The sequence below is a fragment of the Rhea americana genome, unplaced genomic scaffold (assembly GCF_003343005.1).
Source record: "Rhea americana isolate MKP2758 unplaced genomic scaffold, rheAme1 scaffold_165, whole genome shotgun sequence".
Taxonomy (NCBI): domain Eukaryota; kingdom Metazoa; phylum Chordata; class Aves; order Rheiformes; family Rheidae; genus Rhea; species Rhea americana.
In genome coordinates this window covers 1,793,837-1,810,672 of record NW_028185761.1, presented here as the reverse complement: position 1 = coordinate 1,810,672, position 16,836 = coordinate 1,793,837, and the positions used below count along the sequence as shown (strand labels likewise).

General features: G+C 49.7%; 1 protein-coding gene across 1 annotated transcript in view; it reads left to right on the top strand.

Moving 5' to 3' along the window:
* The first annotated feature begins 10,855 nt into the window (after positions 1-10,855).
* Positions 10,856-16,836, top strand: part of GDPD5 (glycerophosphodiester phosphodiesterase domain containing 5) — a 179,076-nt gene continuing 173,095 nt past the window's right edge. The window contains exon 1 of the mRNA XM_085300572.1: positions 10,856-11,075. The gene's annotated coding sequence lies outside the window, so the exon portion shown is untranslated. The remainder of the gene's footprint in view (positions 11,076-16,836) is intronic.

The window sequence follows — 16,836 nt, the reverse complement described above, 5'->3', positions numbered from 1 at the left end:
GAAGCCCACTCCTTCCTGCAAAAAAAATACAGCTTTCTCCTCAATTTTCTGGTTGATTTGCAGTAGGCGGTCACAGACCTGAGAGTTTGGCTGCCTTTTCAGTGGTGCTGTTTGCTGCAGAAATAATTTATTTTTATCCTTGTACGGAATAATTTCTCGTGATGTTTGTACTAAAATCTTTGTATCTGTGCTAATGCAGCCAAGCTCCCTAACTTTACAAGGTCTGTACTACTACCCTCCCCTGACCATGAAGAAAGGCACCAACCCTGACTTTACCCATTCTCTTCCTCACCTCTGAAAATCCTTCATCCTAAACTTACCCCTGGCCCTTCTCCTCAACTAGAAGAGCAGGTCCTGGAGATCAGGTCCTATATTGGAATTAGTGCAGGAGCTACTGCCCTGCTCACAGACACGTTACTGCATGTTGGCTGATGATTGGTAATCTGTTCTTGTGCTGGGCAGCTCCATCAGTGAGGGTACAAATGTCACAGGAGGAAGAGTTGTCTGAAAAACAAACTGCTTTTAATGAAACCCATTGAGCTGTCACAGACCTGTCACCACTTTCTAGGGCTTCTTCTGGCAGAGTCACCATGAAGGTGACACTTCATGAGGAAAGGTTATTGCCCGACTCTGCCTCCACCTCAAACCCTTCAAATGGTCCATGTTTCCTCATGCAAGATGTGTGGTGCTATCCCCAATTTGTGTCTGSCCTTGTAGACCTGGCCTGGGACATGCAAAGGGGTCCCTCTTGGTTGCTCCATCACACCGTGTCTAGGGAGTTCTCCACCACGTAGGCAGCATGGTCTGTACGAGTATGATGAGTCCAAAAAGCTCAGTTTGGTTTTAAAGGTGAGTTTTGTGGTTGGGGCAGGTTCTTTATGTATGTCAGGTGCCCTTGCTGGCACACCCAACAGACAGCAGAATAACACCTGTCCACCTGAGGACAGCACGGAGTGTTCCAGACGATGCTTTAACTACCTATCCCCTAATAACCATCTCTTTCCAAGCACTTGCTTGCTGGCTTCTCACAGCCACTCTAAAAGAGTAGTCCTGGCTATTTCTATCAAGTCTTTGATTTCCTTTTTCCTTTCTTTCAGCTATAAAATGGGAAAAATGAACACCTAGGACAATGACAGGTACCAGAGGGACAGCATGGAGGACCTTCCTTTCTACAGGTATGGGGGAAGCTCATCTAGACCATGGGAGAACCAGATCTTCCTCCACAAGATCTTCTCTCCTCATCCTGTCTAGGATTCACCTATTTGCTGTTTCACATGTGGCCTCCATTTTCTTCATCCTCTCCTCCTTCYGAAGAACAAGTCACAGGCGGGACATGGGTACAAACCCCTAAAAGAGCTTTTAGCTTTTTGCAAGGTTCAATTCTCTTTTTAGGCCCTTTGTTCTGGCTAAAAGTTYATTAATAGAGCAAAGCAGCACTGGGTCTGGATTTTCAGCCTTATTTGCAGCTTTAAGAGCATATTGCTTTCATGGGACAAATTTCTAGGTCAGGATGAGCTGGAAAAACCACCCCAGGAGCTTTTGGATTCAGTGTYTCTGCTAGGACCTGCCCCTAAGATGAAATGAATTTTATGTGCTTGGTCAGAGCAGAGGCCAAGCAGGGAATGAGGCCAGAAAAACAGTGGGTCATGTTGAAGTTTCTTTTTTTCTTCACTTTACTCTGAAATAAAAATATATCTCGAGATTGTTTTGGGATTAACAAGAAAAAATTCATCTTGATGGGAACCATCTGTGACTGGGAGATGCTGGCTGCTCTCTGCTTTCCACCCAGTGCGCAGACACTGTTATTAAGGCGTGTTCCTCTCCCAAATATTATTCYTTTTATCCTTGTGCTGGTCAGAGGAATCCCAACTATTTAAGGAGGCCTTTCTTTTTGGATGAGCCCAGCATTAAAAAGCACCAGCAGCTCATTACGCCTATATAGCATAATATTTGCTTTCCTCATTATAACAGCGCTGCCCAGCACAGCTTGCCGGTGGCTGCTGGTTTTGCTAGCATAAATACTGGAAGCATCTTCACTTGTAACCTTTCCACCCCAGACGTTACCTCATGTTCAGAGCAAATTTGCCATGGCSTTTACAATCCATACTGCAAACCAGAGAGGGGTAAAGCCACCGCGAGGAACAGAACTGCCCTTGCTCTGCGTCCACAGGATGAAAATAAGTATATTTGTGCCAAGGCACAAAGAACTGCAGTGATTGCCAGGGTAGCTGCTAGCCTCACATGAGGGTTGGGGCATCTGCCAGTAAAAGCGACCACTTCTGGGTTAGAGGCTTCCCAATGGGAGGATAAAAAGTTGATAAAAAATGCTGGAGATGGTTCAAAGTAGGAAAAAGTGTCTTAGACCTGGGGAAAGAGGGGAAGCTACATTTACTTTGCTTGGCCAAGAAGCCAGCCCTGCCCTCCCAGACCATACTGCATCCTTAGAGCCTTGTCTGATTATTGCTGAAGCTCTCTTGGGCGTCATCCTGCCCCGGCGCCATGGGACACTGGGGACAAGGAGCCCTTGCGGCGAAGTCCTGGCTTTTAGCCCTGACCCACCCAGTGCCCCCAGTACAATGGGACCATTTTGCTGCTGGCAACCATGAGGCGGTAGCAGGAGCTCTGCCAGCACAGCTTGGGTTGCAGAGGTGAAATCCTTGCTGTGGCCAGACCCTCCGCCTTCTCCAGCTATTTCGCGCTGCTCTGATTTCAGCTGGGAGAGCCCAGACGCCGTCTGAGCAATCTGGGTTTGAACATAGAAATAAACCTGCCTGGGTCGCAAGTACGTCGCGTTAGAGATGGGAAAGCCCAAATGAGGCAGAGGGGCGTTGGGAAGAAACAAGTTGTGCGCTCTCAGCTCTTAATGTCGGGCTAGATAGCTCCCGGGAAAAGCCTTCTTGGAGGATTTGCAGCCAGAAATCGTGAGATGATCCAGGAAGAGATAAGCAGCGCRTAGGCCATTCTGCCCTTCGGCTCATTCCCTGCTATTTTAAGGTGCTTGTGCTCTCCTGCTCGTGCATCCCACCCTGGATGCCTGCACTTGGGTCTTCCTGACTCACCGCAGCGGCCTCCTTATTACATCTCCCTGTTCAGCCTTCCTACATGAGTCCATTAGTTGACCCCCCCCTTTTTTTTTTGCTTGCTTTCCTGCATATTTGGGATACGTGTGTGTGTGTGTGTGTGTGTCAAACTTCCAAGCACACTCAGCATTTGGGCAAAATCAGCTCTGGGGCTGACCACTCCGCCCTCCTTAAAACTGTCTCCATGAGCCCAGACCACTCAGATGGTGGCTCGGAGAGGTGGAGTTTTGCAAGGAGGACTCATCTTTCCAAGATCTTAGATTAAGGTTTTATGGGACAAATATGCTCCCAAATGTCAGTCTGACTTCAGCAGACCAGCGTGTTTGTGCACACTTGTCTGCACACTGTTACTGATGCTCGGACAGCCAAAATCATCTGCACCACCTCCTCCACCGCAGACGCACACTGTACTTCRTCCATCCAAAAGTAATTTACAGATTAAATGTATTATGTAGAGCATTATGTAGAACTAGATTATTTTGTGCCAGGAAGAAAATGTACCGTGCTGCTTCTTTTTTTTTAGTGAAAGGGAAGGCGGTGGGGAATGGGCTCGCATAGTATTTTTCAGACAATGAGATCTTCAACTCTGGGGCTCTAATTTCTGCCTTGTCTGTGCAAACGTGCTCCATCACAGGCAGACCGGGCCGGAGGCTGTGATGAGCCTTTCATCCCTGCCTGCAGATAAAGCCTCTGTTACGGGGTCACCGAACAGAGMCCTGAACACCCCGCGTCTTCGTCCGAGAAGACTCCAGGATGGAGATAATCAGCAAACTGATGTTCCCTTTTGCTTTGCTGAATAAGAGACGCTTTGTTCAGGGATACAGGTCGGGGTCTGTGGCAGAGTAGCTCGCGAGAGATTTTATTTCAGCTACCTGCAAAGAAGCTATGAGAAGAATGTCGTAGGTTCCTCTCGGTCTGGAGGAACGGGGAGATACTAACCCAAGGTATTGTTTAATATTAACTGGGCTGGTGCACATCTATGAAAGGTCTGATTGTGTGTCTATGTTTATACACCAACATCACTTCCAAAGTCATATTAATGTGGCTGAAGCCTTTCACGGCCTGGGGCAGGTGAAAGTCCTCCTGGAGGTAGCTGCATTAATGATCGGTTTTGTCAATAAAAACGTATTTCTGTGTTGGCACCGGAAATCTAAGTTGTAAGCCTAGATTTGCCTGTGCTCGGTGCTGTGCAGGCACAGAACAAAGAGATGACAGAAACGCCCGTGATAAATGTTTTAGATAAGAAAAACCGAGAGGCCGGCCAGCAGGGAGAGTGAGGAAACAATGAAGCCCTGTTTGCACGGGGACGCGGGCAACGGCTCTCCTGGGACATCTGCGGGTTTTGCGCCTGGCCGCTTCCCCCGAGGAACAGCTATTGCGGGCTCTCCTCCGGCAGGAAGACCCATCTGGATTTCAACAGAAGCAAGGTTTGGCCTTTGTACTCATCCTCTCTCCCCCTTCACAGCTCCTTGGCCAAGATGTTATCACCAGCGGCTTCGGTGGAGCTCCTTCCCACAAGGGCAGGGAAATACTGCCTCACAAGATGACAAACATTTTTCGTTTGCTGCCATTTCAGCCACATTTGTTTATTAGGCGGACCACTTCCAGGATCCAAAAACTTTAATAAATTCTGTCATTTTGACTCATTAATTTGGAGATGGCTTTACCTACGTGTCCTGAAGTTCTGACAATATATTTAAATGCTGTCTGGCAGAGGGTGGATAGCTATTCCCACCTACAGCTAAATACACATTTTAAAAAAATATTCAAAAGTTTAAAATAAGCTTGTTTGCTTCACATTATATAACAGGGCTGAACTTCCTCTCCCTAAGCTGCCTTTACTCAGGAAATCACCTCAAACTGAGGAAGATGCTGGTGAATGGTTTCTGAAAAGGGCAGAAAAGGACCCTTGGGTTGGACAGTGGTGCCTAGATGTTCCCCTCCAGAAGAAAAAAGCTACATAATGGYCCTGATTCATACCTTCTGGGATGTGACTCCTGCATTCTGGAGGACGCAGCTCCCCTGCTCCTGTGGTCCTGCTGTGTTCTCCCAGCCCTTGAGAGCAGCGGGCAGAATTAGCAGGGCTGAAGGCCCGTCCCACCTGAACACTTACCATCCATGTGATGCTGGTTTGTTTGGAGAGAGGGGAGGAAAGGAGATACAACTTGCTCCTTAATACGGGGAGGAAGCAGACTGACTGGTCCGGCCGTGTATCACACCCCAGCTGAGAGCTCGGCTGGCTGGGTCGGTGTGCTCAGCTGCTTGGTTTCTCTCTACATTAGAAGGTATTTTGCTCCTTCAAATGTCTTCACGGGGAGGCCAGATGTACTCTTTCTACTAACAAGTGGCTGTAGTCAACAGGCACGTGTTTGGTGATCCAGACCAGCTGCAGACCTTAGAGGGATGGGGAGGGAGACGTCTGACTGAACTCCCTGCCCCTCAGCCGAGCTGGAAATGGAGCCATTAGTCCAGTATTAGATTCGGTTATTTATTTTACTGCTTCACTAATTGAACACTACTATGAATGTCTCTGGCACTCGTAGAGCTTTGGTGATGAAGGCCAATGTGAGAGGCAATAGGAGTTCGTACTAATGCGTGTCTATTTTTCTCCCTTAACAGGCCTGGATTTACCCTATGTCTCTAACTGAGAGTAGGAGCTAAGGGTTATAGATGGGCTCATTATTTCTAATAGTATATACTTAACACGCCAACAAACAAAAGTTTTAAAGGAGACCACTTGGGATACAGGGCTGAGACTCACCTTCAACTTGGTGCAGATTCCCTTTAYAGCAATGAGCGTCTAAGCTGATTAGGATATCTGCACAACAAGATCATGTGCCACTTCCCACCTCACCTCCACCAGAACCTACAGGAGGCTGTGGATGAGCTAATGAGACCCACTTTTCTCCAGCCAAACCCTTWGAAGGGCCATGATGGAAGCCCAGGAGCTGTCTGCATGAACGCATTACTACTGGGGAACGTCCTCTAGGGCTTCAGGGAAACAGAGGGCACAGGACACTCTTCCTCCTGTGAAATCTKGATAGAGACAGGAATCTTGTCTTGCTGGACCAACATTAGCACAAAGATCACTCTGGACAAGGGATCCATAAGACAAGGTCCTGCACCTTCTTCTGCATCTGGGCCTATTTCCTCTGATGATTTTTGCATTTGCCCTATCAATTTTTGGGATTGCCTGTTTCCCACTGATAAGAAACTATCCATCTCTTCTTCTCCCTACAGGCATTTGCAGAAGATCTTGCAAAGACAGTCTGTACCTCACTACTCTTCCCCACCTCTGCCCCTGAGGGAGAAGCATTTCTTTCTTGTTGCCTGTCCCTCTGCTCCTCTCCTTATGCAAAATGAGTTGGCTGAAATCCAGGAACCTCACAGGTCCCAAGGGGGAAAATCTGCCATCTGTTCACGTGCGCTGTGTGAAACTCAAACCTTTTCCCAGAGGCTTCATTCAGGAAGGAGCCRCTTGGTAAAGAAGCCTGCACTGCATTTTGGGTCACTTTCTGGGAAATTTCACACTTTGCACAGCATTCGGTTTGTGCAGTTAGGAATTGCRTGTGTCCCTGGTCGGCTTCGTGTGGAGCTGGAGCACGTAGCTGACCTGGCAGGGAGATCAGCGTGCGATAGCCAAGAACATGCTCCAGCACGGACTAACCTTTGCCCAGGTGTACTCCGCTCACCTCTTCAGGAGCTACATTGCACCTTTCACAGATGGGAAAGACAAGCAGATACCTCATGTAACCTCCTCATAATACTCCTTATACAATACCCTACACTTATATATAGAGTATTCGATATTGAAACACCGTCCCTGCAGCAGAGAAGCATCCAGTCTGAGATAAAGACGTCAAACAGGGAGAATTCTGCCTTCGGTCCTCGGGAGTTTCTTCTCACAGCTGAAAAAATACTCATTCATCTTCTCAGTCGACTTTGCTGTTGACTTCCAGCTGCTTGGTTTTTGTGAAGGTATGCGTGGGGCGAGTTTTGTGCTGAATGACACACCACAAAGTTGAAGCATTTTTATTCTGGTGGTAGGGAAAGGAGGCAGGGAGCTCGCTGCAATTCCCTCCTCCAGACCATGCCGGGACAAAATTAGTCCTATTTTTGCACGAATATGTGGCTTCCTGATATGGTCACTATTCCTCCCCCACGCTGGGAGTCTTCAGGGCGGTAATTAGGGGTGACTGAGCTAGAGCAGGGCAATCCAGGACCCGATTTACTGGCAGACCTGCAGCGATAACTCGTACCAGTGACTTTCCTCCTATTTTAAGTACATTCATCTTATCTCTGGCTGAAAGGGTTGCGGGGCCGCTGGTTAACCTACTGCCGAGCAGGCAAACACAGTTATTGTGCAAACAGGCAAAGTGTTCCCTGACTTAGCGGACTAGCGATATCTTCGTCTCCAGTTGCTGGGTAACATCAAACACTCGCATAGTTGCAGTCAACGATCTCTTCAGGGCTCACGATCCAACCACTGCCACCACTGCGGGAACAGACCCCTTGGGCGGGCTTGTCCGGGCAGACCGGCAAATGAGAAAGGATGAAGGAGAAGCTGCAAAGCACAAAATATAACAGCAAAGCTTCTCTGCAAACGCTCTGTGCAAACGTTATCGCGGTCGAATAACGGGACCTCAGGGCACGCTTGCARCCAACGCTCTCCTTAGGCTTGTTACTGGTGCAGAGGCCTCGGAGCAAGAATTGGGAAAAAGCACCTGAATGGAAATATCTGCAGCACAAACACAGGAAAACGCAGACCTCCCCCCTGTTTGCCCTGCATTCCCCGAGCATTTGCACAAGCAAAAACAATAGCGTGGCCCTCACCGCGCTTCCTTCCCCTTCCCGGGGCTCTCCCGTCGGTCAGACGCTGCCGCGGGCTGCCGCGGGAGGGATTTGTCTCCAACCGGCCTCGTATGCACGGACAGACGGACGGACAGGCACGCACAGCGTAGCGGCGACGGGAGGCTGCAGCCTCGTCTCTCCTCTTGCTGGAGATCTACTAGATAAACTCAGCTTTGCCTCATTTGGGCCTCAACTTTTAATTCTRGAGATCACTAGATCTCCAGTTTTGTATTTCTGCATCAGAAAGGAAAAAAAAAATCCCCTCTGGACCAAGTTTTCCCATCCGTAAATATATAATAAAATGCCTACAGAATTGGGTGCAAAGTCTGCCCCAAGCCCATAGGCCAAAGCTTGCACTGAGCAGGGTCCTACTGGAAACTGCAGTTCATCGAAGGCAGGGTTATGCTGCAAGTGCCATGGTGAGAAAGGGCTTTAATAAGACCCGCAGAGGTGCCCTATTTTGAAATAAATGAGCCCGGGGATATAGGCACAAGCACATTATGAACACTAGCCATGCCAAAGGGAGATAGCTAAAAACAGTTTGGAACATTCAAGGCTCTAAATCACACGTTCGGGTAGGATAAGGAACTTTGAAATACTTCCTGATTCAAAATTTCATCTTTTTTCCTTAAAAAAAAAAATAAATAAATTTCCTTCCATTGGCCACCCTGTGACTTTTTTTTTTTTTTTTTTTGGGGACATTGCATGGACTTTAGCAGCAGAAGTGCTGACAGCAGGAGGAAAGACGGTCTCTCTGCTCGCCGTTCCTCTTTTGGCAGCTGCTCGGAGAGAAAACCCTTTTCTCAGCCCCACATCCCAGGGCAGGAGCACACTCAGTGAAGGCTGTGTCGGATTCAACGGGCAAAATAAAAATAAAAAAGAAAATTGGAAAATGTGCAAACTGAGAGTTTTTTTTCTTTTTCCCCTAAGGTGTTTTACTCAGCCGGATTTCAGCAAACGTACGCAGGGACGGTAAAAAGCAAATTACTGGCTGAYGTTAAGGGCAGCTGCGATGTCTCTGGAAACTCAAGAGTTATAAGACTATTTTCCAACAATGACAAAACAAAGTATTTTTCCCCTTAATCTSACAAAGGGCTGGACTATTTTTGCTGAAATTAAAGAGAGATCATCRCTAGGCAGAGACCCAAGCATGTAAAATTTCTGCTTCCTTGCTTAAAGTCTGGCTGAGTCGCGAGTACGTACGGTCATGACTCTGTCATATGTCTCTAAGTACCTGCTTCTCCCCCTTGTGCTCCCACAGTTGAAGCTGCAGGAGAAGAATAAAGAGAATAAAAAAAGGATAAAAGAGTCCTAAAATGCTTAAATGGTCCTGGCCACCAGAAGGGAAAAAAAAAAAAAAAAAAAAAAAAAAAAAAAAAAAAAAAAAAAGCACCCACAGGATACACTTTCATCAAGGTTTGAGTTAATCACAGTTTTGAGGGACTCATGATTTTGAAACGCTTGCAATCAGCAGGACTGCAAGGAAAAACATTTGGCAAACAGCAGCTTTCCTCCAACAATGTCTTCTGCTGGGACATGACTCCGGGTCTCCTCTGCTGAGGCCGGGGACCATCTCTTTGGATCGGGTTTTATATGTGGATTTTTCACCTTTGGGCTGCTCCTTGGAGACGAGGGGGAGCTGTGTCTATCTTCTATTCCTGCGCTGCCCTGGAAGAGAGAGACTGTTGCTAGCGGGTTACCAGCTTTTTCTCCGTCTGTAAAGATGAGTCTGGTATCTGTCTCACGCTCGCTCTTCATCCTGACAGCGCGTCTCGTGCTTTTGCAACATTTGGACCATGCACAGCTCCAGGACTGGCTCTGGGCACGGGCTAAAAGGCTGGAAAATGGCCAATTTGAAGAGAGAGAAATGGGCCTTTGGGTCTAAGSTGAGTATTTGCATCAAGAAAGACAAAAGAGTCACACTGGGGGTAATATTCAGTTTTGTCCCGGGTGCCAAGCCAGCCCGGACATGTTCCTCACGGTGATCCATTCGTGTGGTCAGAGCATGCAGAAATCAAGTCCTGAGCGTAGCGTAGACACAATAAAACGCTCATCCCTCCCCCAGACCGGCTGCAACGTGAGGACCCCGTGCTGGGACATCCACAGGCACGTGTGTGAACGAGGTCCGGGGAACGAGTCCACKGTGCACACCTCCCTGCACACTTGCAATATCGGGATCTAATGGAAGGCCAAAAGCAACTGCTGAAAATGGGTGGAAAAATAAATATTAGACAGGCAGGAATGGGCACATTGACAGGAACGAGAGAAATCAAGAGACTGCGAAGCCCAAGCCTGCCTGACCCGCTCCCTTCCCACCTCCAYCCCGCTGCGCGGGAGCACCTGGTTGCACCACCCCCTTGTATCCGTCCTACCAGGCTTGGAGACACTATTGCTTTAGCTATAAATATCCCAGGGATAGAAACACGAGTGATCTATTTTCCCTCCTGACCGCTCTGCTCCTCACTGTCAAGTGGGGATTTACTGGTGCCCAGTTAACCGTGGGCCAGATGGGCTCTTACAGGACCGTTATTTTTTACTATAATACGCAGAGGTTTTCCAGGCTGGTTCTTATCTGTTGGTTGCACTGTGCCAACGGTGCATCCATGTGCGTGTACCCCCATGGCGCTCCTTGGGGTGGACAATTCCGAGAGGTCCCAGTCGCGAGGAGGAAGATGCGGGTGGAGGAAGGCTGCGCTGCCCGGTAGAGGAAGCGGCTGGGGGAGGACCGTGYTGCAGAAAGGCGTCGGCTGCCTTTTCGGGGCTCGGCGTTCCCACATSCTGGAGGGACCTTGGACCCCCGCAGGGCAGGGTGCCGCAAGCCTTCGGCAGCAGCCTGCCTCCTCCTCCTTCTCCTCCTCCTCCTCCTGCCGCTGGCCGGGGCGGAGCCGCCCGTCCCCAGCGCCCGCCCCGCTGCCGGCAGCGGGCGGCCGAGTCGAGCCGAGCCGAGCCGAGCCGAGCCGGGCGGCGACGGGCGACGCGGTGCCACCTCTTTCCCTCGCTGCCTTCCCGGGCGGCCCGGGGCTCCGCGCTGCGCCGGGGCACGGTCCCCGCCGGCCCCGCCGCGGGCGGGCGGCAGCAGCAGCGCTCGCCGGGGCGGCCGCTCCCGACGGCTGCCCCGAGGACAGGACCTCCCCGCGGCAGCAGGTAAGGGGTGGCGGCGTGGGACCGGTGGCGCTGAGAGGCGCCGGGGGGCTTTTGCATGCTCGTGCCCTGTGCGGAGAAAGGGGAGGGGGGGTGCAAAGTGACACCCCCCCCCCCCACCGCACCCAGCTCGGCGTGGGGGCGTGCGATGCGGAGCCGAGGTATTTAACACGCGCCGAGTGCGCCCTCCTGACCCCTCCCCCAAAAGGCACTTCTTTGGCCCCAAAGGTGCTTCGTTACCTTCCGCGTCCCCCTCCAGGCGTGGCTCACCCAGCTGGGAGCATCCCAAGGTGATGCTCCCGGGTGCCGCTGGGCAGTTGGGGACGTGGGGCAGGAGATGCCCGCTGCCCTCTCGGGTGTCCGGGYCCCCGCCTCGCTTGCCGGGGTGGGATCCAGCCACCTCTGCTTCTCCTTTAGGCCGTACTTGCTTTGTGCCGAGCAGCCAGGTAACGCCGTGTTTCTGAGACACTGCTCTCAAAATATCGGCGAAGGGCTTCTCCGGTGCCTTAAAAACCCTGAGGCAGCAAAATCCCGGGAGAGATTTCRACTCGCCGTTCCTTGCCCAGGCCACCCCGTGCCCGTCCTGCACCTGAGCCCTTCGTGGCACCTCGGGGACTGCTCGGAGGCGGCGAAAGGTTCGCCGGGCTCCTGGGGACGTTCCCCAGGAGCAAACCGCCGTTTGCCTTAAGCACCCCGTATTTTGTGCCAGTAGGGAGAAGATAGGGTGGGAGAGGGCGAGCAGAGAAGATCTTATTTGGTCCTTGACACTTAGCAGAGAAATCACTTGGAAAGAGAAGAAATCCAGGAAAGGAGATAGGGAGGGGAGGAAAACCCCAACCCCTTGCTGCTGTTGTACTGACGCTCTCTCCCGAGTCCGCTCCAGCCCTGTGTATTCAGAGCCTCAAAAACTAGGCGTTTAAGAGTTGCAGCTGAAATGTGAGCCTTCTGCTGGAAACGRTCTGTTGTAGCAATTCCCGATGTCAGAGCTACAAAATCTCACTCTGGCCTGATGGAAACGGTGATTCTTCAGCTGGAAAAGAAAAAAATAAAAATAAAAAAAGAGACTCAGACGCACCGTACTTGGTTTCTTAGGGCTATGTTTGTGTAGTTTTGGTTATTATATGTAATTATGCTGGTTTAAGGATTATTTTGGGGCTGGAAAGGGATTATGGCTATWTGAGCTGAATAGTCATGACAATGCTGCATGCAAAATTAAAAGAAAAAATGAATGAGGTTTCTCTTCGTTGGCGCTTCCTCCCCGCGTGAAGGAAAACGAGCGCTCGTTCAGTAAGCCCCCGAAGGCTGTTTCTTCATTAGGGAGTTACGCGGCGCGGAGAGCACGCTAAACCCGAATTCACCGCTCACATCACGCTCTCCCCTCTGGGTACTCGCACGACTGCCAGGAAATTCAAAAGTTTTTTGATTCTTCTTCTTCTTTTTTGGGTGGGTTTGGATCACACGCGGATGCAGAGTAAATGTCTCCTCCCTTCTTTCCTCCTTACAAGTTGCTAGCTCGTGCTTGGCAGGTGTGGCTGGGGAAAAGCTGAAGTAAATAGACTTCCTGCCTTGCATTTTGTCTGGCGCGTCCACGTTCRCTGGCCACCGCACTGCTGCGGAAAGCAGTTCAGTAATACGTTACGCAGCCTCCGTCTACCTGAGCAGTGGTTCTTGAAGCCTTAAAGGCTGCTATTTTAACGTATTTTCCTCTGTCGAGACTCGAAGCGTCTTCAAACCGCCGCTCAAACAGCACTCGGCTGCAGAGCACGACGTTGCAATTTAGAAAGCACCGCTTCAGAGGGGGATACAAGCTCTGCTTTGAGGCAGAGTTAATTTTAGAGTGGGTGTCTCTATCAGGCTGTACTTCTTCTATTAAATAAGCACGTTTTGCACGTTACTGCTGTTCCCTGCACTGAATTCTGTGCTSGAAGGCAAAGTCTGACTGCTGTTTGCCTTGCTCATCGACAGTGAGTAGCGCAAAGGAAATGAATTCTGGTCCCATTGATTATTTGCTGCGGGGTTGTCCTTTGCGGGAGAACACTGGCTTGGAATTGATGATAACAGTTTTAATTATAGCAGGGAAACCAACTGCTCTTATGACCCAGGAAGATTATAATGAACTGGCTGCAAAGGCCAGGGGGTTGTGTCTTGCACTTTTTTCTACAAAGTGCTATGTACATTTGAGCTCATTTTTTTTAAAAAAAAACCAACAAACCCCTGAAACTACTGATGTTGCTGTTAGACACTAAGAAACACTATGGCAATCTTAGTGTGCTGCTGTGGGGGTTACAGTAGCCCACAGTTCCCAAGTGCTGTCACAGATGGAGGTCGAGATCCAGCTCATTCACACCTACCGTTGTTTGCTTAGAGGTACTTTGGAGCTCGCAGGTGGTGGAAGCTGCATCTGGATCCTCTCTTAACAGACACACCTGCAGGGAATATTGTCCTTTAACTTTCTTTGCAAGTCTTCCCAAGAGTGAAAATAGAAGGGCAGGATCTCAGCTTGGAGATGATTTCAGCCTCAGAGAAGGCTCTGTCCCAGTCCTACACCTCAGACATGTGCTGGGCAACTCCTGTCCTGGTGGGGTGAAGGCATGTGGATAAACCCTGGTGGAGAAATCATATGTTGCTGCAACTGTTTCTCACCTTCTGGGAATGTAGAGCCTGCAGTGCTGTTTTAAACTCCTTTTTTAACAAGAAACACAGCTGGAGGGAGGCCTGTACTCCTGCCCCAAAGAGCTTTAAGGAGATGCTTTGCATTTCCTTGCTGATAGTGAGATGAAATGGGAGGGCTTTATCTGGGAGCCCCTAGGCTGCTGACTTAACGAGGCTTCATTAAACTGCTGCAGCTGATGAGCATGCTCTGAGGAGACTCAAGAGTGGGGGAAGAGGTGACTTCAGTGTTTCCCTCTTGTGCTGTAAAGCAGCAAGTGGTGTTGRTGTGAGGAGCCTCCACCTGCTTTGGGCTTCATTGGTGGTCCTGGCCGCAAGGTGAGTGGTGTCTTGCGGTTTCCCTCGTTGGAATAGGGTGTCTTCTCAGCCAGGACTGAAGCCCTAGGGCTGATCCTCCCCAGGGCTGCTGTACTGGAGCTTGATGCGAAGCTGAGCAGTTCCCTCTGCTCAGGAGAGGGCAGTGTCACACCAACAAGCTGCTTCCTTAGTGGTGCTAAAAGTGTCTATGGAGATGACACCCTTTGCCTGCCCAGGGGTGCAGAAGGGTCTTGCAAGGGCACCGCTGTAATTTCCAGTGTGCTGGTGGGACTTGGGTGTCTTGTTCTGGCTCCTTTCTTCCTAGTGCAAGATATCTCCCTTCCAGGTATGGTCCCAGCTGCTTTTCTGTGACCCCAAATACGCCGATTGTATTTAACAGGTCGTTGCAGGAATACTATCCGTGTGATGCATGGAAAAGGGATTTAAAAGGCAGCAATAGCAGTTGCTTTTGACTGCCAGCCCCTCTATAAACAGTGATTAGATACAGCTACTTTAATGTATGTCTTGCTTTCAAAAAAAAGCTGCGTGCTGGTGTTTGGCTTCGTTTCTTTTTCCTCTTTAGCTAACCGCTGTGTTCTCCCCACTTCCTCCAAAAATACCCACGGATGCTGGCTGAACAACAGCCCAAATACTTGGTTAAACGGCCTATCCTTGCTCAATAACCTGGGGAAAAGCTTTATTTTTATGTGTTATTAAATATTTGTATAACGCTCCTGCCAAGAAGTGGTTTCAAGGTACAGCGTGTTCTCCCGAAGGATATTCAAACAAGGACCTTCTTGGGTGGCAATCGGGAATCTTTCCGTGCTTATGTCTATCTCGGTGCGTTGCGTGTTTTCGCATGCTGAATCCATTACGTGTTTTGATTGAGCTCTGTCTCCTTTGCCTGCCTGGTCTTTGGTCAGAATTAGTTTTCTGGGATGGGGCAGGGGAGGGAAGTCTCTGTCTCCGTTGTGAATATTTTTTTGCGCTTACTTTGCGGCTTCCGAGCGAATCTGCGCCCCAGCTCCGCTCCCGCGTCCGCGCGCGGTGCCCCTGTGCGGCTAACGCGCTTCTCGGAAATAGCTCGCRCTGATTTAACGTAATTCCTTCGTCGTGACAAAATTGAGTCCTCCTGCTGCCTACCCACCGCGTCCCCCTGGGGTGCAGGACGCGCCGGAGTCCGGCTCGCCGGACTGCATCCGAGGGGGCTTGGACTTGCTGGACAGTGATTTTTATTTTTTTTTTTTTTTCCGTCCTTCTCCAGGAACGCTCAAGAGTCCGTTTCGCTTTCAGATTTACCACGTGGCGCTGCGCTGAAGCGGTTCATCTTGCATGCTGCTGGGAGCTTTCACAGGAAGTTTGCTCTTAATAACTTTTTTTTTAATTCTAGCGTTCCTCTTAAAACCTTTGTTAGCTTTTGCAGCTTTTACAGTGCTTTTCTTCTAAAAGTCTGCTTGCTGCTGTTTATCTTCCCTTCCCCCCTAGGTTAGCTGAAATGAAACTTCTCCCTCCCCTGGCCCGAGGTTAGATGCACGGCACAGAAATACTCAGCTCCTCCGCCCTCTCGAGCTGCGCGGAGTTCGAGGCTTAGGTTTGCACAGGTTATTTGTTGAACGCATCTTGCAGCTCACTTAAACAGCACGAGGTGAAGAGCAGAGTCTCTTTTAATAGGTAATTTTGGATGCAGTGTTTAAATCATGATGGTTTTGCTGCGTGTTTCGGTTGTCTTGAATGTTCTCAGGTGCTCGCCTAGGTTATGTCTCAGGCTTGTATTGATGAGTCTCTTGAGTCGATGGTTGCTGAATCGTAAATCTAATTGCCTCAGTCTAAAAAGCAAGTCAATGGTCCTATCGCCCACCGCAGAATTGCAGTCAAACAAAGAAAATGAGTTAAATCTTTGGACTAGGAGATGACGCTGGTCTCGTTGACAATGGTCTCGTCATTGTGACTGGATGGTGGGTGAGGCAGCGAGTGYTGCGCGAGGCTGTTGAGAAGCAGGTCACCTCTGAGCTTGGAGAGGGTTGGAGACTAATACCCGAACTCTTCTTCGTACTCTACTACTTTCTTGCAGGTGGAAACCCTGTAGAGAGGACTTGCTCAAGGCTGTCAAGTCAGTGATGCCTTGTAGGCGGACGGCTGATATGGCAGCAATTGTGTTTGTAGGTATTGTGGGAATTTTGGTGTCAATCTGCCACCTAATTATTCGTGCCTCTTGTAGGTGAGACTTCATGCTGTCACTCAAACCTGTTGCTGCTCTAAAGCCAGCGAAAGAGGAACATCCGTGTCCTGGTCTTGGTGTCCCAGCAGAAATCCAGCTGGGCAACATGCTTGATTTCTCTCAAGCYTTTCCCTCTGGAGTTTGCTGGTCGYGATTTCTCTCTTTCTCTGTTTGTGGCCATGAGCTAGCTGCCTGACTGTAGAGATCCGCGCTCAAGTTAACGCCTGAATAATCCTTGTAATCTGTGTATCGTTTTGAGCTTGTTAAGAGCCCTGGACTTCATCAAGCTAAGAGGTAAGCCAAGACCTAGGGCTTGTCAGAGCTTCTATTTTTAGGTGCATTCATGCTAACATGCAAATTGTATTTATTATTGAGGATTGCTCCTTGCTCGCTTGCTGCGCTGACCTTGCAAGCCCTGTTTTCCAGCTTCTGCATAGATACTACAAAGCTTGTTAAAAGTTTTTTGTTGCCTTATGTTTTCCCCGCGCTCATGAAGTGGGTCCTGTGATCTCCCAAAACACTTCTTATGGCTCACTGGATGCTCCGTAAATGCATTATGGGGATATTCTGTCTCGTGCA